The sequence below is a fragment of the Thunnus albacares genome, chromosome 10 (genome assembly GCF_914725855.1).
Source record: "Thunnus albacares chromosome 10, fThuAlb1.1, whole genome shotgun sequence".
NCBI classification, from domain to species: Eukaryota; Metazoa; Chordata; class Actinopteri; order Scombriformes; family Scombridae; genus Thunnus; species Thunnus albacares.
Window position 1 is genome coordinate 3,598,237 of NC_058115.1, and position 15,634 is coordinate 3,613,870.

At 50.7% G+C, this 15,634-nt stretch overlaps 14 non-coding genes and 3 pseudogenes across 14 annotated transcripts; all 17 read left to right on the top strand.

Annotated features, from left to right (window-relative positions):
* The first annotated feature begins 1,060 nt into the window (after positions 1–1,060).
* LOC122991258 lies at positions 1,061–1,238 on the top strand (annotated as a pseudogene).
* Positions 1,239–1,771: 533 nt separating this feature from the next.
* Positions 1,772–1,887, top strand: LOC122991291. Its single transcript, XR_006405695.1, has one exon. It is a non-coding gene; the product is annotated as a U5 spliceosomal RNA (small nuclear RNA).
* A 353-nt stretch (positions 1,888–2,240) lies between these two features.
* LOC122991292 lies at positions 2,241–2,356 on the top strand. The gene has a single exon (XR_006405696.1). It is a non-coding gene; the product is annotated as a U5 spliceosomal RNA (small nuclear RNA).
* A 176-nt stretch (positions 2,357–2,532) lies between these two features.
* Positions 2,533–2,723, top strand: LOC122991232. Its single transcript, XR_006405648.1, has one exon. It is a non-coding gene; the product is annotated as a U2 spliceosomal RNA (small nuclear RNA).
* Positions 2,724–3,250: 527 nt separating this feature from the next.
* Positions 3,251–3,366, top strand: LOC122991293. Its single transcript, XR_006405697.1, has one exon. It is a non-coding gene; the product is annotated as a U5 spliceosomal RNA (small nuclear RNA).
* Positions 3,367–3,542: 176 nt separating this feature from the next.
* Positions 3,543–3,632, top strand: LOC122991260 (annotated as a pseudogene).
* Positions 3,633–8,009: 4,377 nt separating this feature from the next.
* Positions 8,010–8,184, top strand: LOC122991256 (annotated as a pseudogene).
* Positions 8,185–8,717: 533 nt separating this feature from the next.
* LOC122991294 lies at positions 8,718–8,833 on the top strand. Its single transcript, XR_006405698.1, has one exon. It is a non-coding gene; the product is annotated as a U5 spliceosomal RNA (small nuclear RNA).
* A 353-nt stretch (positions 8,834–9,186) lies between these two features.
* Positions 9,187–9,302, top strand: LOC122991295. The gene has a single exon (XR_006405699.1). It is a non-coding gene; the product is annotated as a U5 spliceosomal RNA (small nuclear RNA).
* A 176-nt stretch (positions 9,303–9,478) lies between these two features.
* LOC122991233 lies at positions 9,479–9,669 on the top strand. Its single transcript, XR_006405649.1, has one exon. It is a non-coding gene; the product is annotated as a U2 spliceosomal RNA (small nuclear RNA).
* A 527-nt stretch (positions 9,670–10,196) lies between these two features.
* On the top strand, positions 10,197–10,312 carry LOC122991296. The gene has a single exon (XR_006405700.1). It is a non-coding gene; the product is annotated as a U5 spliceosomal RNA (small nuclear RNA).
* Positions 10,313–10,488: 176 nt separating this feature from the next.
* LOC122991234 lies at positions 10,489–10,679 on the top strand. The gene has a single exon (XR_006405650.1). It is a non-coding gene; the product is annotated as a U2 spliceosomal RNA (small nuclear RNA).
* A 533-nt stretch (positions 10,680–11,212) lies between these two features.
* On the top strand, positions 11,213–11,328 carry LOC122991381. Its single transcript, XR_006405780.1, has one exon. It is a non-coding gene; the product is annotated as a U5 spliceosomal RNA (small nuclear RNA).
* A 779-nt stretch (positions 11,329–12,107) lies between these two features.
* LOC122991249 lies at positions 12,108–12,298 on the top strand. The gene has a single exon (XR_006405665.1). It is a non-coding gene; the product is annotated as a U2 spliceosomal RNA (small nuclear RNA).
* A 533-nt stretch (positions 12,299–12,831) lies between these two features.
* LOC122991297 lies at positions 12,832–12,947 on the top strand. Its single transcript, XR_006405701.1, has one exon. It is a non-coding gene; the product is annotated as a U5 spliceosomal RNA (small nuclear RNA).
* A 176-nt stretch (positions 12,948–13,123) lies between these two features.
* On the top strand, positions 13,124–13,314 carry LOC122991239. Its single transcript, XR_006405655.1, has one exon. It is a non-coding gene; the product is annotated as a U2 spliceosomal RNA (small nuclear RNA).
* A 533-nt stretch (positions 13,315–13,847) lies between these two features.
* On the top strand, positions 13,848–13,963 carry LOC122991298. Its single transcript, XR_006405702.1, has one exon. It is a non-coding gene; the product is annotated as a U5 spliceosomal RNA (small nuclear RNA).
* Positions 13,964–15,634: the final 1,671 nt, after the last annotated feature.

Sequence of the window (15,634 nt, forward strand, 5' to 3'; positions counted from 1 at the left end):
GTTGTGCAGGAGCGGGAACCAGTGAGTCCAGTGCGCGGGCTCGCATTCGGCGAGCCCTCGACAGTTTGGCGCAACGTCAACCATTCCGCTCTTTCAAACAGACTCCGGGACCTGTCATGGATGGTGGCTCATGAGATCCTCCCAGTCAGGTCCGTTATGCACTCCCGGGGCATGTCAACGCTCTCAACCTGCCCCCGACCTGGTTGTGGCGCGCCTGAGTCGGTGAGGCATCTGCTCTGGGAGTGCAGTGCTGCCGTAGACCAGTGGGCAACAGCCGGCTCCTTACAATTCCCGTACTTGCCAGCAAGGGAGGTCCTCACAGCACAACTAGTGCTCTATGGGGTGAGCCAAACAGCGATAAAAAAGAATGACTTTGCCAAGCAGTGGCTCACCCTAGCTGCCATCAAAGACGCCATGTGGACCTCCAGAAACTTGCTGGTAAGAAAGCACATGCAGATCCCCCCCGTGGCTGTGATCCGGATGGCCGCAGCCACGGCCCAAGCGGCCGGAGCTGCTGGCGGCGGGCCTAGGACACAGCCACAAAGAAGCATCGCCTCTGTGCCCATTCGGAGGAAGGAGCCGGAGCTACACGCTAAAAGGTCAAAGCAGCGGCGGCCTGGCTCTCCGGGTGAGGCAGGTGGGAAGGAGCATCAGGGTGAGAGTCTCCTCTGAGCACCACGACAGGATCCCGAGAGACCCGTTGTTTGGGAGAGCGGAATGAGTCACCCTTGGTAGGGACTCACTGCGCTCCTGCACAAAGAAGGACCTGGCAAAAACATCTTAACGAAATGCACTCCTTTTTAAAGACTTTTAAAATGGACACTCAAAACATACTGTCATCCACATGAGAAGTGTTTTATGAATGGCTTTTACCTGTGACAATGCTGGTTTTATCTGTAATACCTCTTAAAACAAAAGTTTTATTGTTTTAAATGTGGTTTTACAGATCACACTGATTTATTTATTTATTTATTTATTTATTTATGAATTGCATTTTCAAGGTAACTTTTATGTCATGAATATGAACAACTTTGATGAAATGTGTTTGAAATGAGTGTCAATAAATTTTTTCGAAAGAAAAAAAATCTGTTCTTATCAGTTTAATATCTGATATGTCCTCTATACGGGGACAAAGTATTAAACGGATTTTTAGCACCTGGAGCTGAAAGAGGGGCTTGCTCCGTTCACTCCACGCATCGACCCGGTACTGCAGTGCCGCCGGGAACGGTGCACCCTTCTCTTTGCTTTGTGGAAAGCCAAGTGCTCGGAGGAAAGCGGCAGGGCTCAGCGTGCAAGCTGTCACTGTCGTCAGTCAAAGCGGATGGCAGCAGCGTTTATGGCTTGGGAGAGTGGAAAAGCAGCCTTTATGACGCTCCCCATCTCAAATGAGCGTATATATGTCAGCTATGACAACTGGGGCAAAAGTGCAGCGTACAACGTGAGATTTGCACGTCTGGTTGACAGACAAACATGACAAAGAGGGAAAGTCGCCGTGCGCTGCGATAGGTCCAAAATAGCCCTTGGATCTGCGCTGCGTCTTCCCTGCTGGAGCCATGGAGCGCATGCGGGCGCCTGAGTATTTCTGTGTTTTGGTAGCCTGCGTCTGACAGCCAGCCCTTAATATCTCAGCATTGCGATCGGATAGAGCCCGTGATGGGGGAAACGGGTGTGGCCTGGGATTTGGTACGTGGCAAGCCAAGGGAGCCTCACCGTGAAGGTGGTGACTGGGACGACTGGGGTCTTTGGGCTGCTGTTGAGGAGCGGGCCGTACTTACTCTGGTTTCTCTTCATAACGTACAAGTCTTTCGCCTTTTACTAAAGACTTCCGTGGAGAGGAACACCCACGAGTTAAACCTATTTTTGGCAGGCTTTGCAGTTTGGCAGAGCCTCGTGTGTTTGTGAAAAGCCAAGCAGCTGTTGTCAACGAGGCGTGCGGCTGCGTCAAGGAGCACCTGGGCGGAGCCGCTAAGCACAAGTCGTTCTTGGAGCCGTTTGAAACGACTGCGCCGCGACGAGCGAGACCTGTGCAGGAGGGCACCACGGGCGGCAGACCGCAGGGGTTCATCGCTTCTCGGCCTTTTGGCCCTTAATATCTCAGCATTGCGATCGGATAGAGCCCGTGATGGGGGAAACGGGTGTGGCCTGGGATTTGGTACGTGGCAAGCCAAGGGAGCCTCACCGTGAAGGTGGTGACTGGGACGACTGGGGTCTTTGGGCTGCTGTTGAGGAGCGGGCCGTACTTACTCTGGTTTCTCTTCATAACGTACAAGTCTTTCGCCTTTTACTAAAGACTTCCGTGGAGAGGAACACCCACGAGTTAAACCTATTTTTGGCAGGCTTTGCAGTTTGGCAGAGCCTCGTGTGTTTGTGAAAAGCCAAGCAGCTGTCGTCAACGAGGCGTGCGGCTGCGTCAAGGAGCACCTGGGCGGAGCCGCTAAGCACAAGTCGGTCTTGGAGCCGTTTGAAACGACTGCGCCGCGACGAGCGAGACCTGTGCAGGAGGGCACCACGGGCGGCAGACCGCAGGGGTTCATCGCTTCTCGGCCTTTTGGCTAAGATCAAGTGTAGTATCTGTTCTTATCAGTTTAATATCTGATATGTCCTCTATACGGGGACAAAGTATTAAACGGATTTTTAGCACCTGGAGCTGAAAGAGGGGCTTGCTCCGTTCACTCCACGCATCGACCCGGTATTGCAGTGCCGCCGGGAACGGTGCACCCTTCTCTTTGCTTTGTGGAAAGCCAAGTGCTCGGAGGAAAGCGGCAGGGCTCAGCGTGCAAGCTGTCACTGTCGTCAGTCAAAGCGGATGGCAGCAGCGTTTATGGCTTGGGAGAGTGGAAAAGCAGCCTTTATGACGCTCCCCATCTCAAATGAGCGTATATATGTCAGCTATGACAACTGGGGCAAAAGTGCAGCGTACAACGTGAGATTTGCACGTCTGGTTGACAGACAAACATGACAAAGAGGGAAAGTCGCCGTGCGCTGCGATAGGTCCAAAATAGCCCTTGGATCTGCGCTGCGTCTTCCCTGCTGGAGCCATGGAGCGCATGCGGGCGCCTGAGTATTTCTGTGTTTTGGTAGCCTGCGTCTGACAGCCAGCCCTTAATATCTCAGCATTGCGATCGGATAGAGCCCGTGATGGGGGAAACGGGTGTGGCCTGGGATTTGGGCAAGCCAAGGGAGCCTCACCGTGAAGGTGGTGACTGGGACGACTGGGGTCTTTGGGCTGCTGTTGAGGAGCGGGCCGTACTTACTCTGGTTTCTCTTCATAACGTACAAGTCTTTCGCCTTTTACTAAAGACTTCCGTGGAGAGGAACACCCACGAGTTAAACCTATTTTTGGCAGGCTTTGCAGTTTGGCAGAGCCTCGTGTGTTTGTGAAAAGCCAAGCAGCTGTCGTCAACGAGGCGTGCGGCTGCGTCAAGGAGCACCTGGGCGGAGCCGCTAAGCACAAGTCGTTCTTGGAGCCGTTTGAAACGACTGCGCCGCGACGAGCGAGACCTGTGCAGGAGGGCACCACGGGCGGCAGACCGCAGGGGTTCATCGCTTCTCGGCCTTTTGGCTAAGATCAAGTGTAGTATCTGTTCTTATCAGGGAGGGGCCTACAACAGCCCCACCAGTGGAGAGTTCTGTGGAGGATGGGGTGATGCAGGCAGAGGGCGGAGCTAGCTCTGAATGTGAAGAAGTCCAATCACAAGAAGACAGCGAGGATGCCCCCCTCCCCGCAGCCCAGCAATCAAAGAGGCCTGCATCAGAATTGTCCTCTGAGTCTCCTGTAGTCTCAGAGAAGAGGGGAAGAGTTGGGATTTTCTCAGACAGTTCATCTGTGGAGGAACCCAGAGTCTTCCCCTCCAGTTCACCAAATGAGGTCTCGTTTTTAACAATAGCTCTGCAATCAACCCCTAGAGACTCAAAATTAAATGCGACACTGTGTCCAAGGCCAACCCCCAGAGTCCGATCGGGGAATGGAGCTCAACCCCTTCACTCTTCACCAGTGGGAGTGAAGGAAGAGCTACATTCACAAGAAATTGCCTAACATTTGTTTTACTTTTTAAGGTATTTTAATGTTTTAATCTCCTTTTTAGTCTTTTAAAATTTCATACCTGTTGTTTTTAACCATACTCATGACACTCACCTTCTCAACCATCAATGTGAGAAGTGTGAAGTCGAGAGTTAGAGCCCAAAGTGTGTTATCCTTCCTTCATTCTTTTAAGTCAGATGTGTTTTTAATACAGGAATGTGGCCTACCGTTTTTAAAACAGTACAGACAGTGGGAGAATATGTGGCCAAAATCATCAATATGGAGCGGGTCAAATCAAAACAAGAACGATGGAGTGGCCATTTTAATAAAAAATCCTCAAGTTCTGGTGAAGGGCAGCACTGTGGTGAGAGACGGTCGGGCACTTTTAACACATTTGACTTTTATGGGACAGGATTTTAACCTTTTAAATATTTATGGCTTTAATGAGAAGAATGACAGGTATGACCTTTTAGAAGACCTGCAGTTCCACATGCTAGGTAGGGTACCATTAGTTGTAGGGGGTGATTTTAACTGTATTTTAAGTAGAAATGATAGGAAGGGAGCAGGGGATAATTTTAAAGTGGATAAAACATCGGTTTTATTACAGGGCATTTGCAAGGATTTTAAACTCCAGGACTGTTTTAAAACCATGCATCCCAGAGAGGAAGGCTTCACCTGGTTCAGTGGTGATGGCACCAGAGCCTCTCGCATCGACTACATTTTTACACGGGACTGCCCACCAACCGATGCTAGATCGACCCCTGTTTTCTTCTCCGATCACCTAATGCTTTCCTGCACCCTTTCATTCTCTTCGGGTGTGACATTAGGAAGTGGTCTGTGGAAACTCAACTGCTCCCTGTTAGAAGATAAGGAGCTCATTAATCAATACAGGGAGCAGTACCAAGAGTGGCAGACCCTTCAAGACTTTTACGATTCACGTGCACACTGGTGGGAAATGGTGAAGGGAAAGACCCAGACTTTCTTCAGAAAAGCAGGTAAGAGAAAAAAGAGTAAAGAAGACAGACGCATGATGGGACTGCAAAAAAGACTACAGCGCTATTTTAAACTAAATCAAAATGGAATGGATTTTAATGAGGAGATTAAACAAATTAAAACAGAGATGTTGGTTTTAGCAGAAATAAAAAGTAAGGGTGTCATTTTAAGGAGCAGGGAACGGGAAATAGAAGAGGGGGAGAAGTGCACTCGATATTTCTTCAAGAAAATTTTAAATAAAGGGGGGAACATTTTAAAACTAAGAAAAGACAATGGGTGCACGGCTAACACAATGGAAGAGATTAATGAAACGGTTGAAAATTTTTATGGAGAATTGTACAAGGAAAAAAACATTGAAATGGACACCATGACTGAAGTCTTAAAATTCATTGAAAACACAGTAAAGGACAGTGTGCTTTTATCCCAAGATTTTAGTATTTTTGAGTTAAATAAATGTCTTATGAGTTTTAAGAAAGGGAAGTCCCCAGGACAAGATGGACTTCCCTTGGAATTTTATTTGACTTTTTGGGACATTTTAGCACCTGACTTGCTTACTGTTTTTATGGATTTTGAGCATTTTTACCGACTTCCTGACAGTTTTAGAGTAGGGATAGTGACTCTTCTTCACAAAAAGAAAGACAAGACTGACCTGAAGAACTGGAGACCTATCACACTTTTAAATTTTGACTGCAAACTTTTTAGTAAAGTTTTAGCATCACGTATGTCCTTGGTTTTAGAAGAGGTGATTCACCCGGATCAAGCCTGTGCCATCCCGGGGAGGAAGATCACCGACAGCCTCGTACTGATCCGAGACACCATCTGTTACGCGAGAGACAGAAACATCCGGCTAGTAGTACTCAATCTAGATTTTGAGAAAGCCTTTGATCGGGTCTCGCACCAGTACCTTTTCCAGGTACTGCTAAAAATGGGGTTCCCAGAGAGGTTTATAGCTTGGGTGGGATTGCTGTACCGGGGCATTACCAGCAAATTCGTTGTTAACGGGCATCTGACAAAAGCAGTCGATATCAACTGCGGCGTCCGTCAGGGTTGTCCGTTATCTGCCCTCCTCTATGTCACCTGTATAGAACCACTGGCACAGGTCTTGAGAAGGGACCAACGAATCAATGGGGTGGGAGTTCCAGGGAGCGGGGGACTTGTCACCAAGTGTGTTTTATATATGGACGACGTGAACATTTTATGCACTGACCTTTTATCTGTCAACAGGACGCTGGACTTGACTGACTGGTTTGGACGGGCCTCTGGGTCTAAATTAAACAGAGGCAAGACCCAAGCCCAGTTTTATGGACCATGGACAGCGACTGAGACGACAGGACTCCCTTTGACTATGACCCAGACTGACCAGAAAATACTGGGGATTAAATTTGACAGGGAAGGGGGAGGTAGAACAAATTGGCCAGACGTGGTAGGGAAAGTAAGGCAAAGACTAGGGTACTGGGGACTTAGAGGACTGACCATGGAAGGAAAGGTTTTAATCATTAAAGCAGTGATTTTACCTTTGCTTTTACTGATCAGTTCTGTTTTTATCCCACCTAGGAGAGTGCTTTTAGATCTGGACCGAGCCATCTTTTATTTTCTGTGGGGCTCGAAGTGGGAAAGGCTAAGAAGAGAGATCATGAAGAAGCCAAAAGAAAAAGGAGGAAAAGGAGTGCCCGATCTATATCTGTTTTTAGGAAGTAGATACACAACACTGCACCTCAAAATAGCTACAGACCCATCCGGAAACCCCAAGACAAAAGCAATGACGCGATTCTGGATGGGATCTTACCTCAGAAAGATGAAGTTTTTACCCACAGATCTTAAAGTGCCTGTGTCTTTTAACCTGCCACCGGTTTATGCTTTTATCCAGACGTTTTTAAAGCATTTTAACTTGGAGCAGGAGGAGTTGCATATTTTAAATAACCATCGGTCTCTGATTTCTGTTGTGCAGGAGCGGGAACCAGTGAGTCCAGTGCGCGGGCTCGCATTCGGCGAGCCCTCGACAGTTTGGCGCAACGTCAACCATTCCGCTCTTTCAAACAGACTCCGGGACCTGTCATGGATGGTGGCTCATGAGATCCTCCCAGTCAGGTCCGTTATGCACTCCCGGGGCATGTCAACGCTCTCAACCTGCCCCCGACCTGGTTGTGGCGCGCCTGAGTCGGTGAGGCATCTGCTCTGGGAGTGCAGTGCTGCCGTAGACCAGTGGGCAACAGCCGGCTCCTTACAATTCCCGTACTTGCCAGCAAGGGAGGTCCTCACAGCACAACTAGTGCTCTATGGGGCGAGCCAAACAGCGATAAAAAAGAATGACTTTGCCAAGCAGTGGCTCACCCTAGCTGCCATCAAAGACGCCATGTGGACCTCCAGAAACTTGCTGGTAAGAAAGCACATGCAGATCCCCCCCGTGGCTGTGATCCGGATGGCCGCAGCCACGGCCCAAGCGGCCGGAGCTGCTGGCGGCGGGCCTAGGACACAACCACAAAGAAGCATCGCCTCTGTGCCCATTCGGAGGAAGGAGCCGGAGCTACACGCTAAAAGGTCAAAGCAGCGGCGGCCTGGCTCTCCGGGTGAGGCAGGTGGGAAGGAGCATCAGGGTGAGGGTCTCCTCTGACCACCACGACAGGATCCCGAGAGACCCGTTGTTTGGGAGAGCGGAATGAGTTACCCTTGGTAGGGACTCACTGCGCTCCTGCACAAAGAAGGACCTGGCAAAAACATCTTAACGAAATGCACTCCTTTTTAAAGACTTTTAAAATGGACACTCAAAACATACTGTCATCCACATGAGAAGTGTTTTATGAATGGCTTTTACCTGTGACAATGCTGCTTTTATCTGTAATACCTCTTAAAACAAAAGTTTTATTGTTTTAAATGTGGTTTTACAGATCACACTGATTTATTTATTTATGTATTTATTTATGAATCGCATTTTCAAGGTAACTTTTATGTCATGAATATGAACAACTTTGATGAAATGTGTTTGAAATGAGTGTCAATAAATTTTTTCGAAAGAAAAATCTGTTCTTATCAGTTTAATATCTGATATGTCCTCTATACGGGGACAAAGTATTAAACGGATTTTTAGCACCTGGAGCTGAAAGAGGGGCTTGCTCCGTTCACTCCACGCATCGACCCGGTACTGCAGTGCCGCCGGGAACGGTGCACCCTTCTCTTTGCTTTGTGGAAAGCCAAGTGCTCGGAGGAAAGCGGCAGGGCTCAGCGTGCAAGCTGTCACTGTCGTCAGTCAAAGCGGATGGCAGCAGCGTTTATGGCTTGGGAGAGTGGAAAAGCAGCCTTTATGACGCTCCCCATCTCAAATGAGCGTATATATGTCAGCTATGACAACTGGGGCAAAAGTGCAGCGTACAACGTGAGATTTGCACGTCTGGTTGACAGACAAACATGACAAAGAGGGAAAGTCGCCGTGCGCTGCGATAGGTCCAAAATAGCCCTTGGATCTGCGCTGCGTCTTCCCTGCTGGAGCCATGGAGCGCATGCGGGCGCCTGAGTATTTCTGTGTTTTGGTAGCCTGCGTCTGACAGCCAGCCCTTAATATCTCAGCATTGCGATCGGATAGAGCCCGTGATGGGGGAAACGGGTGTGGCCTGGGATTTGGTACGTGGCAAGCCAAGGGAGCCTCACCGTGAAGGTGGTGACTGGGACGACTGGGGTCTTTGGGCTGCTGTTGAGGAGCGGGCCGTACTTACTCTGGTTTCTCTTCATAACGTACAAGTCTTTCGCCTTTTACTAAAGACTTCCGTGGAGAGGAACACCCACGAGTTAAACCTATTTTTGGCAGGCTTTGCAGTTTGGCAGAGCCTCGTGTGTTTGTGAAAAGCCAAGCAGCTGTTGTCAACGAGGCGTGCGGCTGCGTCAAGGAGCACCTGGGCGGAGCCGCTAAGCACAAGTCGTTCTTGGAGCCGTTTGAAACGACTGCGCCGCGACGAGCGAGACCTGTGCAGGAGGGCACCACGGGCGGCAGACCGCAGGGGTTCATCGCTTCTCGGCCTTTTGGCCCTTAATATCTCAGCATTGCGATCGGATAGAGCCCGTGATGGGGGAAACGGGTGTGGCCTGGGATTTGGTACGTGGCAAGCCAAGGGAGCCTCACCGTGAAGGTGGTGACTGGGACGACTGGGGTCTTTGGGCTGCTGTTGAGGAGCGGGCCGTACTTACTCTGGTTTCTCTTCATAACGTACAAGTCTTTCGCCTTTTACTAAAGACTTCCGTGGAGAGGAACACCCACGAGTTAAACCTATTTTTGGCAGGCTTTGCAGTTTGGCAGAGCCTCGTGTGTTTGTGAAAAGCCAAGCAGCTGTCGTCAACGAGGCGTGCGGCTGCGTCAAGGAGCACCTGGGCGGAGCCGCTAAGCACAAGTCGTTCTTGGAGCCGTTTGAAACGACTGCGCCGCGACGAGCGAGACCTGTGCAGGAGGGCACCACGGGCGGCAGACCGCAGGGGTTCATCGCTTCTCGGCCTTTTGGCTAAGATCAAGTGTAGTATCTGTTCTTATCAGTTTAATATCTGATATGTCCTCTATACGGGGACAAAGTATTAAACGGATTTTTAGCACCTGGAGCTGAAAGAGGGGCTTGCTCCGTTCACTCCACGCATCGACCCGGTATTGCAGTGCCGCCGGGAACGGTGCACCCTTCTCTTTGCTTTGTGGAAAGCCAAGTGCTCGGAGGAAAGCGGCAGGGCTCAGCGTGCAAGCTGTCACTGTCGTCAGTCAAAGCGGATGGCAGCAGCGTTTATGGCTTGGGAGAGTGGAAAAGCAGCCTTTATGACGCTCCCCATCTCAAATGAGCGTATATATGTCAGCTATGACAACTGGGGCAAAAGTGCAGCGTACAACGTGAGATTTGCACGTCTGGTTGACAGACAAACATGACAAAGAGGGAAAGTCGCCGTGCGCTGCGATAGGTCCAAAATAGCCCTTGGATCTGCGCTGCGTCTTCCCTGCTGGAGCCATGGAGCGCATGCGGGCGCCTGAGTATTTCTGTGTTTTGGTAGCCTGCGTCTGACAGCCAGCCCTTAATATCTCAGCATTGCGATCGGATAGAGCCCGTGATGGGGGAAACGGGTGTGGCCTGGGATTTGGGCAAGCCAAGGGAGCCTCACCGTGAAGGTGGTGACTGGGACGACTGGGGTCTTTGGGCTGCTGTTGAGGAGCGGGCCGTACTTACTCTGGTTTCTCTTCATAACGTACAAGTCTTTCGCCTTTTACTAAAGACTTCCGTGGAGAGGAACACCCACGAGTTAAACCTATTTTTGGCAGGCTTTGCAGTTTGGCAGAGCCTCGTGTGTTTGTGAAAAGCCAAGCAGCTGTCGTCAACGAGGCGTGCGGCTGCGTCAAGGAGCACCTGGGCGGAGCCGCTAAGCACAAGTCGTTCTTGGAGCCGTTTGAAACGACTGCGCCGCGACGAGCGAGACCTGTGCAGGAGGGCACCACGGGCGGCAGACCGCAGGGGTTCATCGCTTCTCGGCCTTTTGGCTAAGATCAAGTGTAGTATCTGTTCTTATCAGTTTAATATCTGATATGTCCTCTATACGGGGACAAAGTATTAAACGGATTTTTAGCACCTGGAGCTGAAAGAGGGGCTTGCTCCGTTCACTCCACGCATCGACCCGGTATTGCAGTGCCGCCGGGAACGGTGCACCCTTCTCTTTGCTTTGTGGAAAGCCAAGTGCTCGGAGGAAAGCGGCAGGGCTCAGCGTGCAAGCTGTCACTGTCGTCAGTCAAAGCGGATGGCAGCAGCGTTTATGGCTTGGGAGAGTGGAAAAGCAGCCTTTATGACGCTCCCCATCTCAAATGAGCGTATATATGTCAGCTATGACAACTGGGGCAAAAGTGCAGCGTACAACGTGAGATTTGCACGTCTGGTTGACAGACAAACATGACAAAGAGGGAAAGTCGCCGTGCGCTGCGATAGGTCCAAAATAGCCCTTGGATCTGCGCTGCGTCTTCCCTGCTGGAGCCATGGAGCGCATGCGGGCGCCTGAGTATTTCTGTGTTTTGGTAGCCTGCGTCTGACAGCCAGCCCTTAATATCTCAGCATTGCGATCGGATAGAGCCCGTGATGGGGGAAACGGGTGTGGCCTGGGATTTGGTACGTGGCAAGCCAAGGGAGCCTCACCGTGAAGGTGGTGACTGGGACGACTGGGGTCTTTGGGCTGCTGTTGAGGAGCGGGCCGTACTTACTCTGGTTTCTCTTCATAACGTACAAGTCTTTCGCCTTTTACTAAAGACTTCCATGGAGAGGAACACCCACGAGTTAAACCTATTTTTGGCAGGCTTTGCAGTTTGGCAGAGCCTCGTGTGTTTGTGAAAAGCCAAGCAGCTGTCCTCAAGGAGGCGTGCGGCTGCGTCAAGGAGCACCTGGGCGGAGCCGCTAAGCACAAGTCGTTCTTGGAGCCGTTTGAAACGACTGCGCCGCGACGAGCGAGACCTGTGCAGGAGGGCACCACGGGCGGCAGACCGCAAGGGTTCATCGCTTCTCGGCCTTTTGGCTAAGACTGCGGTCGCCTCCTGTTGGTGGTAAAAATTCTTGCCTGTTGTGTCATTAATTTCTTACTACTGCTTGGGAGGATATTCTCTTCATTCCTAGTGTTAAGTATTTCAACTCCATTTGTAGTTGTACATCTTACACAAATAGGAATTCATTGGCTCAGAGGACTGTCTAACTGTACTCTGCGGTAAGTAACACCTTGACCAGGCCAAACAGAAAGGTAAGTCTCTTTTAATTTCCTTTATTTCGTTCCTTTAAGTCGTTCTTGGAGCCGTTTGAAACGACTGCGCCGCGACGAGCGAGACCTGTGCAGGAGGGCACCACGGGCGGCAGACCGCAAGGGTTCATCGCTTCTCGGCCTTTTGGCTAAGACTGCGGTCGCCTCCTGGCTTTGCAGTTTGGCAGAGCCTCGTGTGTTTGTGAAAAGCCAAGCAGCTGTCCTCAACGAGGCGTGCGGCTGCGTCAAGGAGCACCTGGGCGGAGCCGCTAAGCACAAGTCGTTCTTGGAGCCGTTTGAAACGACTGCGCCGCGACGAGCGAGACCTGTGCAGGAGGGCACCACGGGCGGCAGACCGCAAGGGTTCATCGCTTCTCGACCTTTTGGCTAAGATCAAGTGTAGTATCTGTTCTTATCAGTTTAATATCTGATGTGTCCTCTATACGGGGACAAAGTATTAAACGGATTTTTAGCACCTGGAGCTGAAAGAGGGGCTTGCTCCGTTCACTCCACGCATCGACCCGGTATTGCAGTGCCGCCGGGAACGGTGCACCCTTCTCTTTGCTTTGTGGAAAGCCAAGTGCTCGGAGGAAAGTGGCAGGGCTCAGCGTGCAAGCTGTCACTGTCGTCAGTCAAAGCGGACGGCAGCAGCGTTTATGGCTTGGGAGAGTGGAAAAGCAGCCTTTATGACGCTCCCCATCTCAAATGAGCGTATATATGTCTGCTATGACAACTGGGGCAAAAGTGCAGCGTACAACGTGAGATTTGCACGTCTGGTTGACAGACAAACATGACAAAGAGGGAAAGTCGCCGTGCGCTGCGATAGGTCCAAAATAGCCCTTGGATCTGCGCTGCGTCTTCCCTGCTGGAGCCATGGAGCGCATGCGGGCGCCTGAGTATTTCTGTGTTTTGGTAGCCTGCGTCTGACAGCCAGCCCTTAATATCTCAGCATTGCGATCGGATAGAGTCCGTGATGGGGGAAACGGGTGTGGCCTGGGATTTGGTACGTGGCAAGCCAAGGGAGCCTCACCATGAAGGTGGTGACTGGGACGACTGGGGTCTTTGGGCTGCTGTTGAGGAGCGGGCCGTACTTACTCTGGTTTCTCTTCATAACGTACAAGTCTTTCGCCTTTTACTAAAGACTTCCGTGGAGAGGAACACCCACGAGTTAAACCTATTTTTGGCAGGCTTTGCAGTTTGGCAGAGCCTCGTGTGTTTGTGAAAAGCCAAGCAGCTGTCCTCAACGAGGCGTGCGGCTGCGTCAAGGAGCACCTGGGCGGAGCCGCTAAGCACAAGTCGTTCTTGGAGCCGTTTGAAACAACTGCGCCGCGACGAGCGAGACCTGTGCAGGAGGGCACCACGGGCGGCAGACCGCAGGGGTTCATCGCTTCTCGGCCTTTTGGCTAAGATCAAGTGTAGTATCTGTTCTTATCAGTTTAATATCTGATATGTCCTCTATACGGGGACAAAGTATTAAACGGATTTTTAGCACCTGGAGCTGAAAGAGGGGCTTGCTCCGTTCACTCCACGCATCGACCCGGTATGGCAGTGCCGCCGGGAACGGTGCACCCTTCTCTTTGCTTTGTGGAAAGCCAAGTGCTCGGAGGAAAGCGGCAGGGCTCAGCGTGCAAGCTGTCACTGTCGTCAGTCAAAGCGGATGGCAGCAGCGTTTATGGCTTGGGAGAGTGGAAAAGCAGCCTTTATGACGCTCCCCATCTCAAATGAGCGTATATATGTCAGCTATGACAACTGGGGCAAAAGTGCAGCGTACAACGTGAGATTTGCACGTCTGGTTGACAGACAAACATGACAAAGAGGGAAAGTCGCCGTGCGCTGCGATAGGTCCAAAATAGCCCTTGGATCTGCGCTGCGTCTTCCCTGCTGGAGCCATGGAGCGCATGCGGGCGCCTGAGTATTTCTGTGTTTTGGTAGCCTGCGTCTGACAGCCAGCCCTTAATATCTCAGCATTGCGATCGGATAGAGCCCGTGATGGGGGAAACGGGTGTGGCCTGGGATTTGGTACGTGGCAAGCCAAGGGAGCCTCACCGTGAAGGTGGTGACTGGGACGACTGGGGTCTTTGGGCTGCTGTTGAGGAGCGGGCTGTACTTACTCTGGTTTCTCTTCATAACGTACAAGTCTTTCGCCTTTTACTAAAGACTTCCGTGGAGAGGAACACCCACGAGTTAAACCTATTTTTGGCAGGCTTTGCAGTTTGGCAGAGCCTCGTGTGTTTGTGAAAAGCCAAGCAGCTGTCCTCAAGGAGGCGTGCGGCTGCGTCAAGGTGCACCTGGGCGGAGCCGCTAAGCACAAGTCGTTCTTGGAGCCGTTTGAAACGACTGCGCCGCGATGAGCGAGACCTGTGCAGGAGGGCACCACGGGCGGCAGACCGCAAGGGTTCATCGCTTCTCGGCCTTTTGGCTAAGACTGCGGTCGCCTCCTGTTGGTGGTAAAAATTCTTGCCTGTTGTGGCATTAATTTCTTACTACTGCTTGGGAGGATATTCTCTTCATTCCTAGTGTTAAGTATTTCAACTCCATTTGTAGTTGTACATCTTACACAAATAGGAATTCATTGGCTCAGAGGACTGTCTAACTGTACTCTGCGGTAAGTAACACCTTGACCAAGCCGAACAGAAAGGTAAGTCTCTTTTATTTTTCTTTACTTTGGTTGGTTTTAAGGTATTTTAGTTATTTATTGGTATTTTTGAGCCTTTTAGCATATTTATTTGCACTTTTAAAGGTTTTAGTTGCTTTTAGTTGTTTTAACTTGTGGTGCCTCCACCATGTCGGCCCCCCATACCGGCATGCGGAGGCACCACAGTGTCCGTTTTATCTTCCAGGAGAGAGATGGAAAGCTTCTAGGGATGTCAAGACTAGACTTTTCCCGGAAGCTAGTTCAGAAAACATTGAACTTTAAACCAGAGGACCTGAATTGTATTTTGACCTTGCCAAACAACAAAGGCTTTGATGTAAGCTTTCGATCTGCTGTTTTGCTAAGAGAGTTCTGGACACGCTTTGAAAATGTGAAACCCCAGTTTTCTGCTTTCAATGTTGAGAAACTGACTGATAATGCTTTGAAAACGGTTATTGTTAGGATGTTCAATGAGACAGTGAATGCAGAGGACATTTGTTTGTGGCTGGGGAGATATTGCACTGTAAAAGGCCAGGCTACAAAAGTGAGAGATGAGGATGGCATCTGGAATTGCGCTTGGAAGGTCCCCATCCAACAATGGCAGGACCCCCAAGGCTTCCAGGGCTTGAAACATCTGCCATCCATGGTAGTTCTGGGAGAAAACAGGGGCTATACTCACTACCAGGGTCGGCCCAAGCTCTGCCGCAAGTGTGGTGAGCATGGGCACCTGGCAGAAGCATGCCAGCAGATTGTTTGTGGGAAATGTAGAGAAATTGGGCACACTTTTGAGGAGTGCTCCAATGGCAGACGGTGTAATCTTTGTGGAGAATCAAACCACCTCTTCAGAGATTGCCCCAAGTCTTTTGCCAACAAATTGAAGGCAGCGAAGCAAATGGAAAATGTAAAAAATGGCGGACAAGCTGAACTGTTAAGAGAGCTACCAGAAGAGGCTGGGCAGGAAAATTCAAATCTCCCGCCAAATCCTGTGATTGGAGGAGAGGAATCAGGTGAAGCGGGAGTGGGGGAGGGGCCTGCAACAGCCCCACCAGTGGAGAGTTCTGTGGAGGATGAGGTGATGCAGGCAGAGGGCGGAGCTAGCTCTGAATGTGAAGAAGTCCAATCACAAGAAGACAGCGAGGATTCCCCCCTCCCCGCAGCCCAGCAATCAAAGAGGCCTGCATCAGAATTGTCCTCTGAGTCTCCTGTAGTCTCAGAGAAGAGGGGAAGAGTTGGGATTTTCTCAGACAGTTCATCTGTGGAGG